Source organism: Sarcophilus harrisii, chromosome 4, assembly GCF_902635505.1.
Source record: "Sarcophilus harrisii chromosome 4, mSarHar1.11, whole genome shotgun sequence".
Lineage (NCBI taxonomy): Eukaryota > Metazoa > Chordata > Mammalia > Dasyuromorphia > Dasyuridae > Sarcophilus > Sarcophilus harrisii.
The window spans coordinates 46266443-46292354 of NC_045429.1; positions in this window are offsets into that span (position 1 = coordinate 46266443).

The window sequence follows — 25912 nt, forward strand, 5'->3', positions numbered from 1 at the left end:
GTCTCCAGTATTGATAGTGTCTGAATTATTCTGCTATCTTCAACTGCCAACTTAATTTTTACTCCAGAGGTCACCTAATGCAATTTCTTCATTTTAGAAGTGAGAAAACTGATTTGATATGTTATAAGCAGCAAGCAAAACAACTACGATTTGACCTAAACTTTTTGGACTACAAATTTTCTACTTTTTCCTTTGTACTAATTTGTATGCAAATACATACTAAGATAGATATGAATATAAAACATAGGGAAATAAACATCACTAAAATAGATATATCTAAAGTCTTTAGTACATATTCTTTCTCAATTCTTGAACCTTAAGTGGACTTACTTATAAATGTAAATCATAGAAACATATTTACATGCTTTAACTCAAAGAGCCTCTGATTCATTTCACTGTGGATGGGGAAAGAGATATTTACATACATACACACACATACACATGTGTATGCACACACAAAATCATAGACATTGGAATTAAAGACATAGCTGTAGATATAGATACAGCTATGGATTTTATTCTTATTTTAAGGTTGAGAAAACTGAGGCAGAGTGATTGAACCGCTTTGCCAGGTTCACATAAGTAGTAAGTGTATGAGATAAGATTTGAACTCAAATGTTTGCTGATTCCATGTCTAGAACTATTTGCAATGATATGCATAATGGAATGGTTACAGGGAAGACTACCTTATTATTGAAAGTTATGGAAATGATGAGCAAAGCCACATGGGAATAAATTAAACTTACCCCTTATAAAAACAATGACATGCATCATTTTATAAATTTAGATTCAAGAAATAGAGAGTGGGAGGGAGAAGGAACAAGGAAAGCTTTAGCTATATTTATTAAAAATACCTATTTATCTTTATATATGCAAATGTCTGTATGCTACATATATTTAGGTATTTGTATGTATTTCTTCTTTTATATATGTAGATATCTAGATAGACATATAGTAGGATATTTATTGGGAGAATCCTCTGAGCCACAAAAGTTGAACTGAATCACTTAAAATAGTATTTTATTATTTTTTTATTAATTCCTTTCTCAGCTGGTAAAGGAGAATTTACTTTTATTTCAGAAGGCTCACTGGAACACTGAGAAACCATTTGTCTTGCTTGCCACATAAGCTTTTGTATATTAGAATTTGGATGAGAATCCCAGTCTTCTTTACTACTAGACAAGTCCTTGTATAGTATTCAGAGATAACATTTCTAAAGAAAAGAAGGGGATAATTGCCATGTTCAGTCCTAGTTAGACTAAATCCAACCAAATAGGATTCAGAATTGGAAGGGACTTTAAAAAAACATGTTTAAAAAATAATTTATATATCAGGAAACTGAGTGTCAGGGAGGTTTAATAAATATCACAGATCTAGTAAACAAATGTCTGTTTAAAATGCAAGTCTTTTGACATCAAGTTTTATATTTTCCTTCAGTATATCATGTTTGCAATGTTATGTTCAATTTGTCAGGCCATCTTTCAACAAAGACATTGACAAAATCTTATGTGCATCTCTCGAAAAAGAAACAGCTAAATAGTAGAGGATAGAGAATTAGGTTTGGTCAGAAAGATCCAAGTTCAAACTCAGCTTCAGACAATTATTAATTGTGTGACCCAAAGCAAGCCATTTGACTTCTGTTTGCCTCAGTTTTCTTAACTGTAATATGAAAATAACAACACTTAAAATGCAGGGAATTTGTAAAGATGAAAAGAATTATCCTAGGGCCAGATACACAAGAGGTGCTTATTAAATACTTCCTTCCTTGAGTGATCAGGATGAAAAGATAGCTGAAAAACTGTCACAGTAAGGTAAGGGGTGTAAATGAGTTTATTTAGCCTGAGATGGTAACTCATAGGGATATAGGGTTGGAGGATGATACATGAGAACTTTCTTGAAGATTTTTGAAATGCTAACATGAAAAAACACTTTTACTTATTCTGCTTATTCCACAAAGACAGATCTAAGAATAATTACTGGAAGTCCTATGGTGATAGATTTTAGCTCAAAATAAGTTTAAAAATAGTTTTCCCAATTATAATTGTCTTATATGGTGGTGAATAACCTGTTTCTGGACTTTCTCAAGAAGAAGATAGATAAATTCCAGAGACTAATGCATACATTGAAAAAAGTGATATCTAAAGCCATACTTGAGCCTGAAATTCTTCAATATCCATTTGGAAGACACTATGCTAGTAGGATTATATTAGGTCTTCTGTAAGATGTCTTACTTGAAAAAAAACTTCCAAACTTGGTGGACTGAATGAAAGTGAACAATAATTGATAGATAGTTTATTGACATTGATATAGTTTCATTATCTATAAATATCCCTAATATAGTGAGTGGAAGCCTATGAAGGATTTGTTAGAGAAATAAAATCAAGTCAAGGCAAAAAGCATTTACTAAGCAGTTGTTATTAGTCAGGTTCTGTGCTAAGTCCTGGGTATTAAAAGAAAGACAAATAATTACTGGCCTCAAGGAGCTCACATTTTGATGGAATAAACAAAATGCAAAAAAAAAAAATTATGAAAAAGGAAGGGTATGTCATATACAGGGAAAACTAAGGATGAATTTGAAAGTAATAGTAGTTGGGGTAAAGGGTAAACTAATGAATTGAGAAAGTTATATTGGAGAAAGAAGGATTTAAACAGTCTTGAGCCCCTCCTTGAGCATCCATTTCTAGAGATGAATTATAATGACTCTTCCTCTTTGTATCTGTAATCCTGGTAAAGTCACAGGTGGTCCTACTTCCAGTGAAATCCTAAATTTACAAGGCATAATTATATGGTAATATACTATGGCTACCATTTGAGATCTCAAAATAGAAAGTCAATGATTAAAATGATTCAGAATAAACATTTTAATTCAACTTTACCAAAGACTGACCATGAATAGAGAATGTAGAGAGAAGAAAAGCAAGAAGGTCACAGGGTACACCTGGAAACAGTAAAATTAAACTGGTTGGGGAGTAATGGTGGGAGTTTAACTCTGTTCTATGTTTTCACTTCTGCTATGCTTTGATCCTATTGTCCAGGAGAAATATAGGAAATAATTTACTACTTTATGTTACTGAAGGGAAAATCATTTTTTCTTCTCATTGAAAAGTAAATTGCAAGTTAATTTGCTTCTTTTTCTCACTTTTTCTTTGTATGTCTTCTCAATCTTGCTCTTTCTCATTAAATTCAATTTTTTTCTTCCTAATACATTTTGTTGTTATTTTTCAAATTTCACAGCCATTTCAAAGAATAATTGTGTATTCTCACCATCTCATGTGAACTGTTTTTTTTTTAATTCTTAGTATTTTATTTTGCCTCAGTTACATGTAGAAGCAATTCGAAAATTTATATTTAGAAACATTGAATTCTGAATTTTCTCCACTTCTTGATCTCCACTCATCTTATTGAGAAGACAAGCAATTCTTTATACAAGTGTAGTTATGATAAACATATTTTCATATTATTCATGTTGTGAAATAACATGTGGTGAAAAGGGTGTTCAGCCCAGCTCAGATAGACTCTGGGAAAGCATGTGAGAGAGTCTTAATCACAACAAATAAGCAAATTAGGATCCTCTATCCTAGGTCAATAGAGGAGAAAATCAGGGGGGCAGCTCAGAAGACAAATTCTGGGAAACCACTAATTAATTCTTCTCCAGGGTTTTACCTTTACTCTGAATGTATCTCTCAGTTTCAAATGTATTTCTTGTAAACAACATATTGTAGGATTCTGTTTTTAATCCATTATGCTATCTGCTTCTGTTTTATGGGAGATTATATCCAATTCATATTCACAGTTATGAGTACCAACTCTGTATTTCTCTCCATCTTATTTTCTTTCTTTCTTTCTTTTTTAATAGCCTTTTATTTACAAGTTATATGTATGGGTAATTTTACAGCATTGACAATTGCCAAACCTTTTGTTCCAATTTTTCCCCTCCTTCCCCCTCCCTCCTCCCCTAGATGGTAGGATGAGCAGTAGATGTTAAATATATTAAATAATAAATTAGATACACAATAAATATACATGATCAAACTGCTATTTTGCTGTACAAAACGAATCGGACTCGGAAATATTGTACAATTAGCCTGTGAAGGAAATCCAAAATGCTGGAAGGCAAAAATATAGGGATTGGGAATTCAATGTAATGGTTCTTAGTCATCTCCCAGAGTTCTTTCATTGGGCTTAGTTGGTTCATTTCATTATTGCTGCATTGGAACTGGTTTGGTTCATCTCATTGCTGGGGATGGCCAGATCCATCAGAATTGGTCATCATATAGTATTGTTGTTGAAGTATATAATGATCTCCTGGCCCTGCTCATTTCACTCAGCATCAGTTCATGTAAGTCTCTCCAAGACTTTCTAAAATCATCTTGTTGGTCATTTCTTACCAAACAATAATATTCCATAATTTTCATATACCACATTTGTTCAGCCATTCTCCAATTGTCCATCCTATTTTCTTTCCTATATAATTTTGTTTTCTCTTTCCACTCTGTCCTTCCTCTCTGGGTAGTTAATTCTTGGTTGTAACCCCAGGTCCTTTGCCTTTCAGAATATGGTTTGCAAGGCCCTCTGATTCTTTATTGTAGATGCTGCCAGATCCAGGGTAATCTTAACTGTAGCTTCTTAATACTTGAGTTGATTTTCTCTGGCGGCTTGCAATATTTTAAATTTGGGATTATAATTCTGAAGTTTTGCAACAATGTCCCCTGGCAGTTTTCCTGCTGTGAGCTCTTTCTGGTGCTGATCAATGGATTCTTTCAAGGACTATTTCCCTCTCTGGTTCTAGTATATCAGGACAATTTTCATTGATCCTTTGAAGAATACTATGCAGCATCTTTTTTTTTTTTGGTCCTGGCTTTCAGATAGACCAATAATTTTAAAATTGTCTATGCTAGATTTGTTTTCCAGAGTGGATGTTTTTGTCAATGAGGTAGTTTACATTTTCTTAATTTTTTCCATTCTTTTAAGTTTGACTGATTCTTGATATTTCATGGAATCATTAACTCCCATTTGTCCACTTCTAGTTTTTAATGTGTCATTTTCTTAAGTTACCTTTTGTATCTCCTTTTGCATTTAATTTATTCTATTTTTCAAGGTGTTGTTTTCTTCTGTAATTTTTTTTTGTATTTGACCTATTGTATTTTTGTAATTGTTTACTTCAGCCAACTTTTTTTCTTCCTTTCCCAAACTGTTGTCTTTCCCTTGCATATCTCTCAGGTTTTTTTCCTCATTTTTTTCCTATCTTATTTGAGTTTTAAAAAACTTATGAGCACTTCCAAGAAAACTCTTTGGGCTTGCAACCAATTCATATCACTCTGAAATTTACCCCATAGATATTTTGTCCTCATCTTAGTTTGTGTTTTGCTCTTCCCAGTTACCATAGTTCTTCTTCTTCTTCTTGTTTTTTTCTGAGGCAATTGGGGTTAAAAGACTTGTCCATGGTCACACAGCTAGGACATGTTGAGTGTCTGAGGTCAGATTTAAACTCATATCCTCCTGAGTGCAGAGCTGGCACTCTATTCACCACACCATCCAGCTGCCCCACCATAGTTCTTTTTTATTATTAAAATTCTTTTCTCTTTCTTGCTTATTTTCTTTTTTTCTATTTTTCTTTCTTTTTTTTTTTTTTTTGATACTTTTATGGTTGATCTCTGCTCCTGTGGTAAAGGGGACTCTGTTCCAAGCTTCCTGTGTAGCTCTGAGTCTTGGTTTTGACCCCTTGTGTTTGGTGTTTTGCCCTCATAAGGGGGTAGCTTTATCTGTTCTTTTAAGGAAACAGACTGATTTCCCAGAATTTGCATTTTGACTATGACTAGAGGCCACCCCACTGATCTCCTCTGATACTGAGCCAGGTCTGAGGTGATCTGTTTTGATGAAGACCTTCAGTGGATTTCCCAGACACTGTCTGTGCTGGGCCCCTCTCATCCCAAGGATTATGATTTTTCTTGAAGGTCTCCTAATCTATTTTGAACTGAAGAGTGGTTTCATTCTATTAAACTCTATTTAAAGGCTTAGTTTCATTTTTTGTTTTAGGAAGGTGGGAAAATTTGAGCAGCTTCCTGGAATTTTTAATTTTTAAGGAATTATCTTTTTCAGTGGGATTTTTGTACCTTTTTTCTGTTTGGCCAATTCTACATTTTAAGGAGTTTTGTTTTTCTTCTTCAGTGAAAATTTGTGCCTCTTTTTCCATTTAGTTAGTTTACTTTTCAAGGCATTTTTTTCTCATTTGCTTTTTGACTTTTTTTTTTTTTTTTTACTATTTAGTTTATTGTGTTTTTAAGGAATTGCTTTCTTTTGTATTGTGTGTGTGTGTGTGTGTGTGTGTGTGTGGTGTTTACTTTAACAAGCTGTTGATTCATTTTTTTAAAAATCAATTTTTCAGGGCCCCTTGATAATGCAGTGGAAAGAGCACTGGCTCTGAAGTCAGGAGGACCTGAGTTCAAATCTGACCTCAGACACTTAATGCTTCCTAAGCAAGTCACTTAACCTCAATTACTTTAGCAATAATAAATAAATAAATAAATAAACAAAATAAAAAATAATTTCTCACATCAATATCATTTCTCTTTCCAGGTTTCCTTCCCCCTCTTTTATTTGATTTCCAAAAATCATTTTTTAGCTCTTCCATGGCCAGGAATGAATTCATGTTTTTCTTGGAGCATTTGGATGTTGAAGTCTTTGACTTTGTTATCTTGTTCTGAATGTATGTTTTGATCTTCCTTGTGACCAAAGTAACTTTCTATTGTCTGAATTCTTTTCTGTTTTCCCAGTTTGCCCATCTCATTTAATATATTTCTTGACTTTTAATTCCTTTGTTGAATTGTTAGATGGAGGATACATTGTCTCAATTTTCAGGGGTTTTGTGGAGATGCCTTCAGAAATACTTCTAGAGACCTGTAAGTTTCCAAGATGTTATGATCTAAAGAGCATTGTGTTTACTTCACTTCTGATCTGTGCTCTGGATTGTGGCTCGTCATAAGCACTCTTTTCTGTCTTGGTACTATAAAAAGGGTGTCTGCTTCCCTTCAGTCTCAAGTACTGGTGCACTGGTACGCATACTTGCCCTAGATTGTTTTTCAGGAGTACAATCCAGATCTGAGTGTGGGCAAAGTAAGAGAGTTTTTTTCCATTCCCAGCACAGAGATACCTTTTCATCTCCTTCTGATAAGTTTTTCAACCCCCTTTCCATCTGTGACCAATTCTTTTTAATGAAGGGGGAAAAAAACACATTAATTCTGGCAACCCAATTAAAATACTATGTATTTTTTTGCATCAGTTCATATGTCTTCTTATTTCCCTATTTTTTATTGCCCAATGATATCTTATTTTATTCATATACCATATTTTCCCAGGAATACCACTGTTCACTTTGCATGTGATACTCAATAATAAGTGGCAATCCATCTTAACTTGGGCCCTTTGCTTAAACTCAAGGCCAACTTAAATTTATGCTAGCTTTAAGTTAATTCTATTCTGTTACATGACTAAAATTTTCTCTATATGCTGCTTTAGTAATGGAGTCTACAATTCTTGTAGGCAATGATTTAAAGGATTCAAATTGAACTTTCAAATTAGACTTTGACAGAAATTGAACAAGGAAAGGAAGTAAGAAGATAAAGGGGCGAGGGAAAAGCACTTACTACCATCAACTAAGTGCATTTCATTGTTCTCCAAAGAGAATACATTTTGCTTTTCAAAAACTATATGAGAAACAAATACTCATGGAATGTAAACAAGAATTTTCTTCCAGAAACAAAATGTGAGATTTTTCAGTAAGCCTGTACAGCTTGCCTTCCTTTCCATGCTCCTATGCTGCCTCTGGGAAGAACCCTTGTGGTTTGAGACCCAGTGAAATTTGGCAAATGGATACGACCCATTATAAATCTTTTGGTCATCAATCTTTTATCCATGTTGTGGTAGTCTCCCTTTCAGGATTCATTTTTGCAATACCAGCAGCAAAAGAAACAGCTCAAGTGGTCAATGAATTCCTTAAATAAGCATTTGCAATTATGGGTGTGCTACAAGAAATAAAAACAGATAATGGACCTGCATATGCTTTTAAACGTTTTGCACACATTTGTGCATAGTATAAGATTTTATACATCAGTGGCACACCCTTTAATCTTCAAGGACAAACAATAGTAGAGAGGAGAAACAGAGACATTAAGATGCTCCTCCAAGAACAAAAGAAAGGGGGAGCCACAGGTAATCCTATAGGACTTCTAAATTTAGCTCTTTATACAATTAACTTTTTGATTTTTGACAAAGATGCACTGGCTCTGGCAGACAGGTTTTATAACTCACTGGAAGGGCAGTGTCCAGTGTGAGCAGGTCCACTATCTTTAGATAATCGCCAGGTTATGTGGAGAGATCCAGAAAGTGGTGAATGGAAAGGAACAGTTGGTTAACTGCTTGGGGGAGAGAGTTTGCTTGTATCTCTACAGATGGAGAAGGAATCAAATAGGTGCCAACGAGCTGTATTCGCCTTGTCCATTGGAGAAAGATGGAGCAGTCCCTTGAAATGAAGAAGACCCAAGAAACATTGGGTGGTTCCATTGCTGACTATGCCCACCACTGAAAGAGCATGACAGTTATGGCAATGAAATCATGGACATCAAAAATTGTCAGACTTCAAAATCCTCAGGAATCATTGCATTCTCTGAGACATGATAAGACTGTTGTAGGACATGAAAACCCTCAGGAATCATTGGATTATCTGAGAAATGATAAGACTGTTGCAGGACTTCAAAATCTGCAGGAATCCTTGGATTCCCGAACACATAAAAAGACTGTTGAAGGACTTCAAAAACTTGTGGGGATCATTGGATTCCCTGACACATGAAATAATAGACAAAAGATTGGTTTTGGACTATCTTTTGGCTGCTGAAAAATGCGTATGTGTGATTGTTATTTACATACCCTCTTTCTAGGACTTCTGGAAATCTTTTACAACACCATGTTGATTTATATTGTTTGTTATATCACTATTTGCATGTACAATTCATGTTTGTTACACCACATTGAGCCTACACTGGCTGTGGGGAGAGTCATCACTAATAGCCTGTGCTTTATTGCTATGTGCTTGTGTAATACCTCCTATGCTGAAAGGTTTGTACATATCTGTTTGTAATAAGACCCTTCAGCCCAGAAACCCGCAAACAATATCTGGCTTGATTCCCCACTTCCCTTTGGTGTTTTTCATCTTTCTTCCTGAGAAGTCAGGGAGGATCTGTCATCTCCTTTTTAGTGCTTTTAACTCCCTTCCTGAGAAGTCAGGAGGGAAGGCGTGATCGTCTCCTTTTTGGTGTTTTCACCTCCTTTCCTGAGAAGTCAGGGGGGGGGGGCATGATCACTTTCTTTTTGGTGTTTTCACCTCATTTCCTGAGAAATCAGGGGGGCTGTGATCACATCCTTTTTGGGGTTCTCACCTCCCTGAGAAGTCAGGGATGGCGTGACCGCCTGTTTTCTAAAACAACAACAACAAAAAAAGCAGATTTAAATGCTGAAACTCTTAAAAGGTGTGCTTGAATCAGACAACCGAGCACTTAAGGCTAATTACCTAATGGACAATAACTCTAGTAGCATATATCTGGAATTTCTTTTCTCAGTTAATGCTGGCTCAATGTTTGGGGTTAAAAGAATTGTAGGTAAGGATTGGGGTAGAGTGAAAAAGGCAAGAGAACTTCACTTGTTCTCAGGATGAGGAGGAGAAAAGTGGGGAGATTCTGGCTCTAGAATCAAGGAGGGATCCTTAGCAAAACTCCTGGAAATTTTGTCCATCTCCTTTACTTCCCCCCTTAAAGACTAAGGACTTTTGCTTATCCTGATTCTGGCTGATCCTCAGGCCTCCAGGGAGCTAGCCCAGAATTTACAGAAGATTTTTTTAAAAATTACTAATATTTATTTTGTTTATTTTTTAAAATTTGTTAATTTTTTCAATAATGACTAATATGAAAATATGTTTCACATGACAGCATATGAATATACTATATCAAACTGACTACCATCTTTAGAAGAAGGGAGGAAAGGGGAGGAAAAGAAAGAAGGAAGAGGGAAAAGAGAAAGAAAAAGCTGGAACTTAAATCTTGTCAAAAACAAATGCTTATTCAGAGAGAGGTCTATAGAGGCTGAATATGGATCACAACATAGTATTTTCACATTTGTTGTTTGCATTTTTCTAATTTTTTTTTCTCCTTTTGATCTGATTTTTCTCATGCAGCATGAGAAATGGGGAAATATGTTTAGAAGAATTGCATAGGCTTAACCTATATTAGATTACTTGCTATCTAAGGGAAGGGCTTTCATGGCGAGGGAGGGAGAAACATTTGGAACACAAGATTTTGAAAGGGTGAATGTTGAAAACTTGCTTTGTATGTCTCTTTAAAAAATAAAAAGCTATTAGAAAAATTAATTTTTTTCTTAATACTAGTGCCTTCTCTCTGTTTATTATTTCCTTTTATTCTGTATGTAGCTTGTTTTTCTGTGTTCATTTGCACATTATTTCCCCTTTTATACTGTGAACTTCTTGAGAACAGTCTTTTGCCATTTTTTGTCTTCTCAGCACTTGCCCCATAAAAATTGCCCCATATTTAATAAATGTTTACTTATTGATTAAAAAAATATGAATGCTAAATTTTTTGACATGTAATTAGTGAAAAATAAAATATTATTAAAAAAGAAAATGTATCCCTATAAAACTACATTTGTTTTCATTTGTCAGAGAATGAATGGTCAAAAGAAAGATATTTTAGCCAGGAAGATGTAGGTTCAAGTTCTACTTCTGAAGGAAATAAACTATGTTACTAGGGATAATTTCTTTAATTTTTAGTGCTCAAATCAACTTTCTAGAATTATAAGTTACCAGGAAAATGCTGACTTCCATTGACGGAGAGTTTTCTTATTCAGAATTTTTTAAATTCCAAAATGATTACAGATATAACCTCTACCCTAATTTATGCTTTGGTATAAGGAACTCAGTTGAAGCTTATTATAATTTATGGTTCGTTAGAATTTCATTGGTTTGTTATGTGAGACTGGAAAAACTCCATTCAAAATTTTTTACAGTATCAGTTATTTGAATCAGCCTAGGATCATGATATTACACAGGGCTTAATGGAAGATTTCAGTATTTAATAGAAAAATTAAAAAAAAATCTTACTGACCTTTTCAAGACCAAATCTTTACTTTTTTTTATTACCATTATAGAATCCTAGAATATTAGAAGAGGATTAGCTATTGCTCATTTATTTCAGCCCCTTAATTAAACAGATTAATGAACTGAGAGCCTAAGTGATATTAAGAAATTTGACTTTTTGAGCCTTTAATTACACACATATCCTCATACCCCACAAATACATACATCATAAAGAACCCCTTGTAAGAGAGTACAAAATTCACTGGGAAAACAATTGTGTCCATGTCAAAGGAAAGTTTATTTTTCTTTAAAAGTATATATGGATCTGTACCACACAAATCAAGAAATAATAAGACATTCTAGAAATCATAAGCTCTTGAAAAGAAAAATGAAAACATGGTATAGCAAAGGACAATCCATTTAAGAAGTCTCATCACAGACACTTACCTTTGAATGAAGGTCCTAAAAATGGATCATATCATATTAAGGATCATGTCCAAAATTTATATCCACTAAAGATTTATACACAAGTACTTTGGGAATATAACAGAAGACAATGACCAAACTTATACATCTCCTTATATGTAAGATAGGATTTAAGAACTTTTTTATAAGAAGTTTCCTGCATGGCATCCTGATTATGTATACATTTCTAGTGTCTGTCTTCTGATTAAATACTGTTGACTGTATAAACAAATTCATTGCCATGAATTGAAAACAGTCTGTTCTCCAATTTTCAGAGGTGTAAGAAGATAACTAGGGGGAATTCAGCTGGACTGTCAGAATAAAGACTGGATGCATCTTCAGAATCTGACATTTTATTTTTACAATGAATACTATGAAGACACTAGTTGTTTTTAAAATTGAAGGTAAAATATATGATATTCTGTGCATTTTATTTGGAACTTTCCCATGTCAGATATTGGCTTATTCCAGATTAGTTTTCAGCATTTGGATACTGTGGTTCTGGGTAATATGATCAAGGATTTAGATACAAACTGAACAATTTCTTTTCTATTCAAGTTAGAGCAGTCAGCTCCTTAGTCATCAGTAGGAACTAATGATTTGCTTGTGGCCTCCCTTAGATCATAAATGCCAATTAAATTTATGGAGAGAATTCTTTACTCAAAATAATTTAATTTCTGTCAATGCAACTCAAAGGAAGTATTCAAAAACAAAATAAGTGCCTATTTGGAGCCAGGCATTGTTGGGATGCAAGGATTCACAAAATTATTTTCTTTTCAAAGGTTTTATGGTTTAATTTTCTGTTAAAATAATTGCTCACTCAATCAGGTGTTTTGTGGCCTCTATGCTCCCTAATATTCTCCTCTATTTTTTTTTAATTTATTTTAGCTTTTTTCCCCCTCCTTCCCCCAACCCCCTCCCCTAGACAGGAGGTAATCTGTTAACTATGTTAAACTATATATGTTAAATCCAATATAAGTATACATATTTTTATGGTTATCTTGCTGCATAAGAAAAATCAGATTGAGAAAGAAAAAAAAAATTAAAAAAAAACCTGAAAGGGAAAACAAAAATGCAAGCACACAATAACAGAAAGAGGGAAAATGCTATGTTGTGGTCCACACTCATTTCCCATAGTGCTTTCTTTGGGTGTAGATGATTCTCTTCATTACTGAACAACTGGAACTAGTTTGCATCATCTCATTGTTGATGAGAGCCACATCCATCAGAATTGATCATTGTATAGTCTTGTGGTTGTTATGTATAATGATCTCCAGGTTTTGCTCATTTTACTTAGCATCAATTCATTCCAAGCCTCTCCGAAAACATCCTGTTGGTCGTTCCTTACAAAATAATAATATTCCATAACATTCATATATCATAATTTATTCAGCCATTCTACTCTTGCCACTACAAAAAGGACTGCCACAAACATTTTGGCACACGTGGGTCCCTTTCTTCATCTGAAAATTGTCTCTTCATATCCTTTGACCATTTTTCAATTGGAGAATGGTTTGAGATTTGATTTCTTATTGCTTCCCTTCTAATCTTGGCTGCATTAGTTTTGTTTGTACAAAAGCTTCTTAATATAATCAAGATTATATATTTTATGATCAATAATGATCTCTAGTTCTTCTTTGGTCACAAATTCTATCCTCCTTCACAGGCCTGAGAGGTAAATTTTTCTATGTTCTTCTAATTTATTTATAATATAATTCTTTATGTCTAGTTCATCAACCCATTTTGACCTTGTTTTAGTTAGGTATGGCTCAATGCCTAGTTTCTGGCATACTAGTTTCCAATTTTCCCAGCAGTTTTTGTTAAATAATGAATTCTTATCCCAAAAGCTGGAGTCTTTGGGTTTGTCAAGCACTAGATTATTATAATCATTGACTATTTTGTCCTGTGAACCTAACCTATTTCACTGATCAAGTAGTCTATTTCTTAGCCAGTACCAAATGGTTTTGATGACCACTGCATTATAATACAGTTTTAGATCTGGCACAAGTAGGCCACCTTCATTTAATTTTCTTTTTCATTAGTTCCCTTGAAATTCTTGACCTTTTGTTCTTCCAGTTGAAATTATTTTTTAGGTCAGTAAAATAGCTTCTTGTGAGTTTAGTATAAAACTAAATAAAGAGATTAGTTTAGGTAGTTGTCATCTTTATAATATTAGCTCAACTTATCCAAGGGGACTTGATATTTTCCCAATGATTTAGATCCAACTTTATTTGTATGAAAAAATGTTTTGTAATTTTGCTCATTTGGTATCTGACTTTCCCTTGGCAAATAGATCCCCAGATATTTTATGCTATCGATGGTTATTTTAAATGGGAATTTCTGTCTGTACCTCTTACTATTGGATTGTGTTAGTGATATATAAAAATACTGATGATTTATGTGGATTTATTTTGCATCCTGCAACTTTGTTAAATTTCTGGATTATTTCTAATAGCTTTTTCATTGATTCTCTGGGGTATACCATCATATCATCTGTAAAGAGTGATAATTTGGTTTCTTCATTACCTACTCTACTTCCTTTAATCTCCTTTTCATTTCTTATTGCCAAAGCTAGCATTTCTACTATAATATTGAATAGTAATGGTCATAGTGGGCAATCTTGTTTCACTTCTTATGCTATTGAGAATTGTTCCAGTTTATTTTCACTACATATGATGCTTACTGATGATTTGAAATAGATGCTACTGACTAAGGAAAAATCCATTTATTCCTATACTCTCTAGTGTTTTTAATAGGAATGGGAATTAGATTTTATCAAATGATTGTTGTGCATCTATTGAGATAGCCATATGATTTTTGTTAATTTGGTTATTGATATAGTCAATTATGGTAATAGTTTTCCTAATATATTACCAGCCTTGAATTCCTGGTATAAATCTTACTTGGTCATGGTATATTATCCTGGGGATGATTTTTTGTAATCTCTTTGGTAATATTTTATTTAAAATTTTTGCATCAATATTCATTAGAGAGATTGGTCTATATTTTGCTTTCTTACCTGGTTTAGGTATCAATACCATGACTGTGTCATAAAAGGAATTTGGTAGGAGTCCTTCATTCCCTATTTTTTTTTTTTCAAATAGATTATATAGTATTAGGGCTAATCCCTAAATGTTTGGTAGAATTCACATCTCAACCTATCTAGTCCTGGGATTTTTTTTTTTTTTTTAAATTGATTAATAGCTTGTTCTATTCCTTTTTCTAAAATGGAACTATTTAAGCAATTTACTTCCTCTTTTAATCTGGGCGATCTATATTTTTATGATATTCTTCCATTTCACTTAGGTTATCAAGTTTATGGGCATAAAGTTGGGCAAAGTAACTCCTAATTATTGATCAGATTTCCTCTTCATTAGTGGAAAGTTCTCCCTTTTCATTTTTAAGACTAACAATTTGATTTTCTTCTTTCCTTTTTCTAATCAAATTTACTAGTGGTTTATCTATTTTGTTGATTTTTCAAAAAAAAAACCTCAGTTTTAATTATCAATTCAATATTTTTTTTTTACTTTCAATTTAGTAATCACTCCTTTTATTTTTAGAATTTCAAGTTTTTGTTTTGTTTTGTTTTGTTTTGATTGGGGTTTTTTAATTTGCTGTTTTTTCTAGTTTTTTTAGTTACAAGCTCAATTTAATGATCTTTTCTCTCTCTATTTTATACAAATAAGCCTCTAGTGATATAAAATTTCTTTTTATTACTGCTTTGGCTGCATTGCATAAATTTTGGTGTGTTGTCTCATTATTGTCATTCTTTTGAATGAAATTATGAATTGTGTCTATAATTTGATATTTTACCCATTCATTCTTTAAGAGGAGATTATTTATTTTCCAATTACTTTTTGGTCTATTTTCCTCTGGTTTTTTATTTAATGTAATTTTTATTGCATCATGATCTGAAAAAAATGCATTTACTATTTTTGCCTATTTGCATTTGATTTTGAGGTCTGTATGTTTTAATGCATGGTCAATTTTTGTATTGGTTACATGAACTGCAGAGAAGAAAGCATACTCCTTTCTGTCTCCATTCAATTTTCTCCAAAGATCTATCATTCCTAACTTTTTTAGTATTCTATTCTTTAGCTTCTTTCTTATTTATTTTGTGATTTGATTTATCTAGTTCTGAGACTGCAAAGTTGAGATCACCCACTATTATAGTTTTGCTATCTATTTCTTCTTGCAGCTCTTAACTTCTCCTTTAAGAATTAACATGCCATATTGTAATATTCTCTAAAATGTAATGTTCTCTTGGAGCAGGTTTCTTGGGAGGCTTCTGGGAGCAGCCTTCATTTCAGTTTTGTTATCACCCCAAATGCAGACAGGTATTAAAGTCAAAATCCTTTATCGTCTTCTTCAATTCTTATCTCCTTCACTTGGGACTGGGCTAGTTTTCCAGATGCCTTCTGGATCTTGGTTTCAATGTTCTCCACAGGACAGCCTGCCATCACTACTCCATCTTCCTTAGTTCTGCCTGACTGCATTCTCTGGCATCTGAATCTCCTCAACTGGCTTCTCTGGCTTCTGAATCTCCCAGACTTCCAAGGATTTGTGCTTCAGCCTCCAGCCACAACAAAGGTGGAAGATGGGATGAATCTGTCTCTGCCTCTGAGAGCTTCTAGTGCACTTGTCCTTTCTGGCCCTTACAGCTCCTCCTTATATGTTCCACACTGAGTAAATACCAATCATTATATCACTAGGAAACCATTATTTGTTGTAGAATTAAATCAGTGCTAAACTACATTTAACCACTGTCTCCTCAATTCCACTTACTTAACACCTTGTTTCTAGTTCTGGCCATTCTACTTGGTGCATATATATTTAGTAATGATATTGCTTCATTACCTATGCTGCACTTTAGCAAGATATAATTTCCTTCCTTATCTTTTTTTTTAATTAGATCAGTTTTTGCTTTTCCTTGATCTGAGTTCAGGATGGCTACCCCTGCTTTTTTTTTTTTTTTTTTTTTTTTACTTACCTGAAGCATAACAGGTTTTGCTCCAATCTTTTACCTTTATTCTGTATGTATCACTCTGCTTTAAATGTGTTTCTTGTAAACAACATATTGTGAATAGCAAATAGTTTTGGTGACTACTGCTTTACAATATAGTTTTAGATCAAGTACAGCTAGGCCACCTTCATTTGATTCATTAGGGATATTGGTCTATAATTCTCTCTCTCTCTGTTTTCAACCTATCTGGTTTAGGTATCAGTACCATGTCTGTGTCATAAAAGGAATTTGGTAGGACTCCTTCATTCCCTATTTTTTCAAATAGTATATATATATATATATATATATATATATATATATATATATCATTGGGACTAATTGTTCTTTAAATGTTTGGTAGAATTCACATGGAAATCCATCTGGTCCTGGGGATTTTTTCTTAGGGAGTTGATTATTAGCTTGTTCTATTTCTTTTTCTAAAATGGGACTATTTAAGCAATTTATTTCCTCCTCTGTTATTCTGGGAAGCCTATATTTTTGGAAGTAGTCATCCATTTCACTTAGGTTATCATATTGATTGACATAAAGTTGGACAAAGTAACTCCTTATTATTGCTCTAATTTCTTCTTCATTGGTGGAAAGTTCCCCCTTTTCATTTTTAAGACTTAACAATTTGATTTTTCTCTTTCTTTTTTCTAATCAGATTTACCAAAGGTTTATCTATTTTATTGGTTTTTTCATCACACCAACTCTTAGTTTTATTTATTAATTCATTAGATTTTTTTACTTTCAATATTATTAATTTCTCCTTTTAATTTTAGAATTTCAAGCTTAGTATTTGATTGGGGATTTTTAATTTGGTATTTTTCTAGCTTTTTAAGTTGTAAGCACAGTTCATTGATATTCTCTTTATTTTATTCAAGTAAGCCTCTAGAGATACAAAATTTCACCTTATTACTGCTTTGTCTGCCTGACACAAATTTTGGAATGATGTCTCCTCATTGTCATTATCTTGAATGAAATTATTAATTGTGTTTATAATTTGCTGTTTCACCCAATCATTTTTTAAGATGAGATTATTTAGTTTCCAATTACTTTTTTGGTATATTTACCCCTAAGATTTTGTTGAATGTAGTTTTTATTGTATCGTGAGCTGAAAAGAAAGCACTTACCAATTCTGCCTTCCTGCATTTAATTTTGAGGTCTTTATGTCCTAATATATGGTCAATTTTTGTATATGTTCCATGAACTGCTGAGAAGAAAGTATACTCCTTTCTGTCACCATCCAGTTTTCTCCAAAGATCTATCATATCTATTTTTTCTAATATTCTATTTACCTCTTTAATTTCTTTCTTATTTGTTTTATGGTTTGATTTATCTAATTCTGAGAGTGCAAGATTGAGATCTCCCACTATTATAGTTTTGCTGTCTTTTTCTTCTTGCAACTCTTCTTAACTTCTCCATTAGGAAGTTAAGATACTATACTACTTGGTACATATATGTTTAGTATTGATATTGCTTCATTGTCTATGCTACCCTTTAGCAAGGTATACTTTCCTTCCTTATCTCTTTTGATTAGATCAATTTTTGCTTGTGCTTGATCTGAGATAAGGATGGCTACACCTGCTCTTTTGACCTCACCTGAAGCATAATAGATTTTGCTCCAGCCTTTTATCTTTACTCTGTATGTATCTTTGTGCTTTAAATGTGTTTCCTGTAATCAACATATTGTAGGGTTCTGGCTTTTGATCCAGTTTGCTATCCGCCTCCACTTTATGGGAGAGTTCATCCCATTCACATTTACCATTAAAATGACTAATTCTGTATTTCCTGCCATCCTAATATCCCCAGATTATGCTTTTCTTTTTCTTGTCCCGTTACCCCCTTCCCTAGTATTAAACTTATGGCTCCCACTAGTGTCATGCAGTTCTCTCTCTTTAGGATCCCTTCCTCCTCCCTTTGATTGGCCAAGAAATAGATTAGTTGATCAGTGAATAAATTAGGTTCACAAGACAAAATAGTCAACTATAGCAATCTAGTGTTTGACCAACCCAAATATTCTAACTTTTGGCATAAGAATTCATTATTTGACAAAACCTGCTGGGAAAACTGGAAATTAGTATGGCAGAAATTAGGCATGGACCCACACTTAACACTGTATACCAAGATAAGATCAAAATAGGTCCATTATTTAGGCATAAAGAACGAGATAATAAATACATTAGAGGAACATAGGATAGTTTACCTCTCAGAATTGTGGCAGAGCAAGAAATTTATGACCAAAGATGAACTAGAGATCATTATTGATCACAAAATAGAAAATTTTGATTATATCAAATTAATAAGCCTTTGTACAGACAAAACTAAGGTAAACAAGATTAGAAGGGAAGCAACAAACTGGGAAAAATTTTCACTGTTAAAGGTTCTGATAAAGGCCTCATTTCCAAAATATATAGAGAATTGACTCTAATTTATAAGAAATCAAGCCATTCTCCAGTTGATAAATGGTCAAAGGATATGAACAGATAATTTTCAGATGATGAATTGAAACTATTTCCATTCATATAAAAGAGTGTTCCAAATCACTATTGATCAGAGAAATGCAAATTAAGACAACTCTGAGATACCACTACACTAAGATGACAGGGAAAAATAATGATGAATGTTGAAGAGATGCAGGAAAACTGGGACACTGATGCATTGTTGGTGGAATTGTGAACAAATTCTACCATTCTGCAGAGCAATCTGCAATTATACCCAAAAAGTTATCAAACTGTGCATACGCTTTGATCCACCAGTGCTGCTACTGGGCTTATATCCCAAAGAGATACTAAAGAAGGGAAAGGGACCTGTAGGTGCCAAAATGTTTGTGGTGGACCTGTTTGTAGTGGCTAGAAACTGGAAAATCAATGGATGCCCATCAATTGGAGAATGGTTGGTTCAATTGTGGTATATGAATGTTATGGAATATTATTGTTCTGTAAGATATGACCAGCAGGATGGATACAGAGAGGCTTGGAGAGACTTACGTGAACTGATGCTAAGTGAAATGAGCAGAACCAGGAGATGACTATATACTTCAACAATGATACTGTATGAGGATGTATTGTGATGAAAGTGGATTTCTTTGACAAAGAGAATATCTAACTCAGTTTCAATTGATCAGTGATGGACAGAAGCAGCTACACCCAAAGAAAGAACACTGGGAGATGAATGTAAACTGTATTTTTGTTTTTCTTCCCGGGTTATTTTTACCTTCTGAATCCAATTCTTCCTGTGCAACAAGAGAACTGTTCAGTTCTGCCCACATATATCATATCTAGGATATGCTGTAACCTATTTAACATGTATAGGATTGCTTGCCATCTGGAGGAGGGGGTGGACGGAGGGAAGGGAAAAGTTGGAACAGAAGTGAGTGCAAGTGATAATGTTGTAAATAATTTTTTTTCAAAATAAAAAAAATAAAATTACAGAACAAAAAACAAAACAAAACAAAACAAAACATATTGTGGGATTCTGGCTTTTAATCCATTCTGCTTTCATCTTCTATTTGATGGGAGAGTTCACCCCATTCACATTTATGGTTAAAATTACTAATTCTGTATTTCCTGCCATTTTATTAGCATCAGATTATACTTTCCTTTTTCCTTTTCCCTTTTCCCTCTTCCCCAGTATTTAACTCATGAACACTACTTGTCTCAAGTAGCTCTCCCCCTTTAGTGTCCCTCCCTCTTTCTTATACCGTTCCCCTACTATTTTATTTTCCTTTCTATTTAGCCTTCCCTTTCTTTTTTGCCTTTTCCCTATCACTTTTCAATAATATGAGAAAAGTTTCTCTGTAAACAAAACATGTGTAATATTTTCTCTTTGAGCCAAATCTGATGAGAGTAAGAATCACACAATGTTCCTCCCCTCCTTTCTTTTCCTCAAATATAATAGGTTTCCTTTGCCTCTTTGTTTTTTTACCTCCAGTTTTCCCTTTTTCTAGTACAATCCCCTTTCTACCTCTTGTTCCTTTTTTATATTATAATAGTAAAATCAAATTACACATGTACTTTCTATGTATACTTATAACAAAAATGTAGTTCTGAAGAGTTATTTTTACCTTTTTATGATTCTCTTGAGTATTATAATTAGAGATCAAATTTTTTGTTTAGTTCTGGTCTTTTCATCAGAAATAAATGAAATTCACCAGTTCCATTGGATGTTCATTTTCTTTCCTGAAAGAAAATGCTCAGTTTATCAGAGTCATTTATTTTTGGCTGCATTCCAAGTTCCATTGCCTTTCAGAATATCAGATTCCTGGCATGTTGATCCTTTAATGTGGAAGCTGGGTGATCTTTAATGTGGCTCCTTGGTATTTGGATTTTTTTTTTTCCTGGCTGCTTGAAATATTTTTTTCCTTGGTGTGATGGTTCTGAAATTTAACAGCACTATTCTTTGAGATTTTAATTTTTGGATTCTTTTGAGGAGGTGTTCGGTAAATTCTTTGATGGATATTTTACCTTCTGATTCTATCACATCAATGCAGTTCTCTAAAATAGTGTCTATTTTTTCATCTTTTATTCATCATGGTTTTCAGTGAGTCCAATAATCCTTAGATTGTCTCTCCTAGACCTATTTTCCAAGTCAGTTGTTTACCCAAGTAGGCATTTTCCTCTTTTTTATTTTTTTTCATTTTTTGGTTTTGATTGACTGATTTGGATTTGATTGAGTCATTCATTTCCATTTGTTCAGTTTTGATTTTTAGTGAATTATTTTCTTCATTTGCTTTTTTAAACTTCTTTTGGTATTTATCCAAATGAGTTTTTAAAAGGAGTTGTTTTGTTTTATAGAAAATTTTTTCCATTTCACAAATTCTGTTTTCCTGGGAGTTATTTATCTTTTCTATTTCACAAATTCTGTTTCTCAGTGAGATGTTGTCTTTTTCCATTTTGTCAAAGCTCTCTTTTAATGAGTTATATAACTTTTCCAAACCCCTTGCGAATTTTTCCTTTCTTTCCCACATTTTTCTTCTACCTCTCTTCTGAGATCCTTTTAAATTTCTTGCAGAAAAACCTTGTGTGATGGAGATCAGGTTATACCACCTTTTGAGGCTTCATCTGTACACAATCTGCTTTTAGTCTCCTCAAGATTTGAATCTTTCACCATAGAAACTATCTATGGTTAGAGTTCTCTTTGCCTTTTTATTCATTAAAAAAAAAAAAAAAAAAAGTTAGCATCTTCTTTAGGGCAAGGGTGGTTTTCCAAGTTTCCTCTACAGGCAGCAGGAAGCAGCCGCAACTGCACTGGGTCCATGCTGACTCACTCCCAGTGCTTTGTGGGTGTGGCCAGGTCCCTTGAGAATGTGGCTCTTTGGGGTTCACTGGTCACCTTTTGTATTTATGTTGGATGTTTTATAATTTCTCTGCTGACCTACTGGTTTGCAAGCAGAGTAGGCAACACTGCAGTAGATTCCACCTCGTAAATTCTCTGCTACATAGATTCTGTACTGACCCACAGGAACCGTGCCTGGCCCCCGGTCTGCACAGTATGCACAGGCCTCCATGCTCTGCCTGCCTGCCTGCCTGTGACTGATCAACTCCTTACATTCCTGACCAAAACAGACCTTATCTGGCAACCCTTGAAATTATCTTCTGCTGGTAATTTGCTGCACTCCCTGTATTCATAGATTCTGAAGATCCAGAACTAATTCAGAGATTGAATTTGCTAATTAATTGAGTGTCATTTGAGAAGGTCAGAAAGAGACATATGTCCTCTCTGCCATCTTGGCTCCTCCCCTCTCTTTTTGAAAGGCATTTATCTTGTCTGTCTGTCTGTCTGTCTGTCTGTGTTTGTGTCTCTGTCAGTGTATACATACATACATATATATATATATATACATACATGCATATACACATATACGTATATCTTCATTATTTAACTTTCATTGATTTTTGCAATCCATACTTCACACTTTCTCCATTCCAGTTAAACTGGTGTGTGTGTGTATGTGTGTGTGTGTGTTTTATCTGTGTGTGTTTACACATGTTTTCTTCTTAATAGATGTATTAACCTTACTGGTTTAATAACTCAGATGTCAAAACTGGTGGGAATAGGAAGTCAGAAGGGGAAGGAAAGTGAAAATCCCACCCTTAAAACTGTATAGATGAGAAATTTTTATAGATGAAAAATCTTTAAGTGACAGAAGTTTACTGCCTTATCAAGGGTCACAAAGCTAGTAAGTATTTCAGGGATAATTCAATGCCATGTCTCCCTGATCCAAGATCCAAAATGAATCCACTGTTATATGCTTCATGGTATGTGTTAAATATTCTACCATGGGTTATTAAACCTTTATCAATATTGCTTTTTTGTCAGTTATATTAAGTAAAATCACATTTCTGATGGCATTTTATGTGAATCAACATTGTAAAACCATATTCCTATTTTTAAAACAAATATCATAGATGGTCCCACTTTGATATATTAGTGGTTTTAGTGGCTGATTGTTGTTTTGACTTTCCTTTAGGAAAGTCATATGGAGATGAAATGATATAATTTTTTTTGATAATGCCCAGAATTTTTTTTTATTTTTTACTATCTCTTTTTAGCTTAGTTGTTGTTAGTCATGTCCAATTTTTAGCCTCTTTTGTGGTTTTCTTGGCAAAGAAACTGAAGTGGTTTTCCATTACTTCTCTATTACCTTTTATAGATGATGAAACTGAAACAAATAATTAATTGATTAGCCCAGGATTACACAGCTATTGAATGTATGAGACTGGCTTTGAATTCAGTTTTTCTGTTCTACTTAAATAACTCATATAATCTACTCTACTTAGAGATGGCCAAAATCTCAAATTAGTCATCATCCAAAATTTTTCCACCTTCATAATCTAGAATTACAAAATTCATCTCTCTGAATGTGACCTCCTGCTTTACAATTTCTTTTGTCCCACCCAAAAGCACCCAAAAATCATGCTTTGTTTTTACTGTAAGCTATAATTCCTTTATAAACTTTACTGTTCTCTGCTTTGGGCTTGTTTCCTGATGTTTTCACCATAACTAATAAGCTCAAGCATATCATAGCATGCTCAATAACATCACCAGGTTGCCCTGAATTCCTGCCTTTCCTGTTCTGTTCCTATTTCTATACATTCATGCCTTAATGAATTTTCCTAGAGGGAATTGCAAAGGATAGAGTGACTTCTCTACAAATTTATCTTTTCCAACCTCAATTGAAACTGAAAATTCCACTCTCAATTGAGTTTTCACTTTGGCCTTACAACACTTTTGTTCTTCTCTGATTGACTCTATCAATCTCACCTCAAGGATGAGAAGTAGATTTATGGCTGTATACAGACTCCTAGAAAAAAAGAAAAAAAAATCTGCAGAATGACAAATACTTCCACAGTTGGAAGTAACTTTTTTTTTTTTTTTTTAGCACATATACTGTCCAAACTTAAACCCACTTTCCCGTGAACTATGTATGTACCTGTATTAAGAGTGTTGCTGTGATTGTTTTTACTATAGCAACTAGGTTGAATATTAGATAGATACTATACCTGGCATCAGAAATAACTCAGTTCATGGGGCAGCTAAATTGTGCAGTACACAGAGCATAGTCCCTGAAGTCCAGAAGACCTTAGTTCATATCTGACCTCAAATACTTAAAACTTCCTATCTGTATTCTTAGGCAAGTCACTTATCTTTAATTGTTTCACCAAAAACTAGCAGCCCCCCACCTCCAACCTCCCAAGAGAAAACCTCTGTTCAACTCTAATCCCAGAAACTCTCTACTTCTATCACCCTGGGAATGTCATTCAGTCTCTATTTATCTCAATTTCTCAATATCTCAGTTTGTAAATCAGATATTTGAAAAGCCCTTAATACTGTGTCTGACACATAGATAGAACTATATAAATGCTTATTTTTTTCTCATTTACTTTTCAATAAGCTTAAGTTTCTTAATGGCATCAAATGATAATCATAGGAGAAAATTTACTTGGGGAGGCTTATTAACAATAATATTTAAAACAACAACAACAACAACAACAACTCTAATCTCTGTGGTCTAGTCTCTACACCTCTAAAGGTAAGAGCTACCCTTTACACACTGAGAGAAAACCTAGGCAGCCTTTTTCTGAAGATCCAACTTATCAATGTTAAGTAGATTTAGGATAAGGTTAGCTTGTATCAGAAGTTGTGCTAAACATTGGGAATTTCAATACACAGAAAAACAGTTCCTACCCCAATCAAGCTTATGTTGTAATGAAGGAAAACATTGCACTAAAAGAAGCTGACTGGTGTGAGATGAGGAAAAATGAACCTGGTGTGGGAGAAGGAAAAAGTTTGTATTGCAGCTTGGAGAAATATGAAAAGCTGGCTGACCTGAGTGTGCTCCTTGAAGAATATTCTGGGAAGAGTCAAACAATCAGAGAGAGGGCTCAACAAGTAGAATAAATATGAAATTCAGGGTTGAAGTGTTCTTCCCAGATGAAGAATATTTTTTTTGGAAATTATGGAAAAGTTTAGAGTACAGTACAGTAAGCTACTATATGCTACATTTAAGGTCTCAGTCCTATACCATTTCCCTCTATTTCCTCTCCAGCAGAAAAATTTGCATAATACCTTACTGAAAGAATAGAGAATATTTGAGATGTTTCTCCTTCTCCCTTATCTTATGCATCAAAATCCTTTTATCACTTCCAGTTCTTTCTTTATTTGATCCTTTCATTAACAAGTGGATCTTCTTTTTAAGCATCACCCCATAATTTACATATTTGATGCTATCTCCTGCTGCCTTTGTTATCTTGAAATTTTTTTTTCTATCATCTTCAGTGGCTCCTACCTAAAGAATCCATTCCTTTCAGTTCCCTTTGCAATTCTTCATCTACTTACCAAATGCAGGCTTTGATCAGATTCTATAAGTGCAGTTATGAACTCTGAATATGATTCTTGAAACATACACACATACTCATGCACAATTTCCTTTTCTAAAATTCAATTGTATATTATTAATTGTTTGTTAGATATGTCCACTTGGAAGTCCTATGTATCAAACACAAGATGTTCACATCAGAGCTCATTATATTTTCCACAAAACCCTCTCTGATTCTGTTGATGAAACTATTATGCTCCTAGTAACTCAAATTTGCAACTTTGGAATCATGTTTCTTGTTTTTTCTTCCCTCAAATCCCATATCCAATAAGTTTGTGTCTTTTTGATGTGATCTTTACATCTCTCATATCTGCTTTTTTCTCTCCATTCACATAGCATGTACTCAAGTTCAGGTACTTGTCATCCCTTTGTAGACTATTTCAATGACCTTGTTTTTAGCTTTATTTATTTTTATTTATTAAAGCTT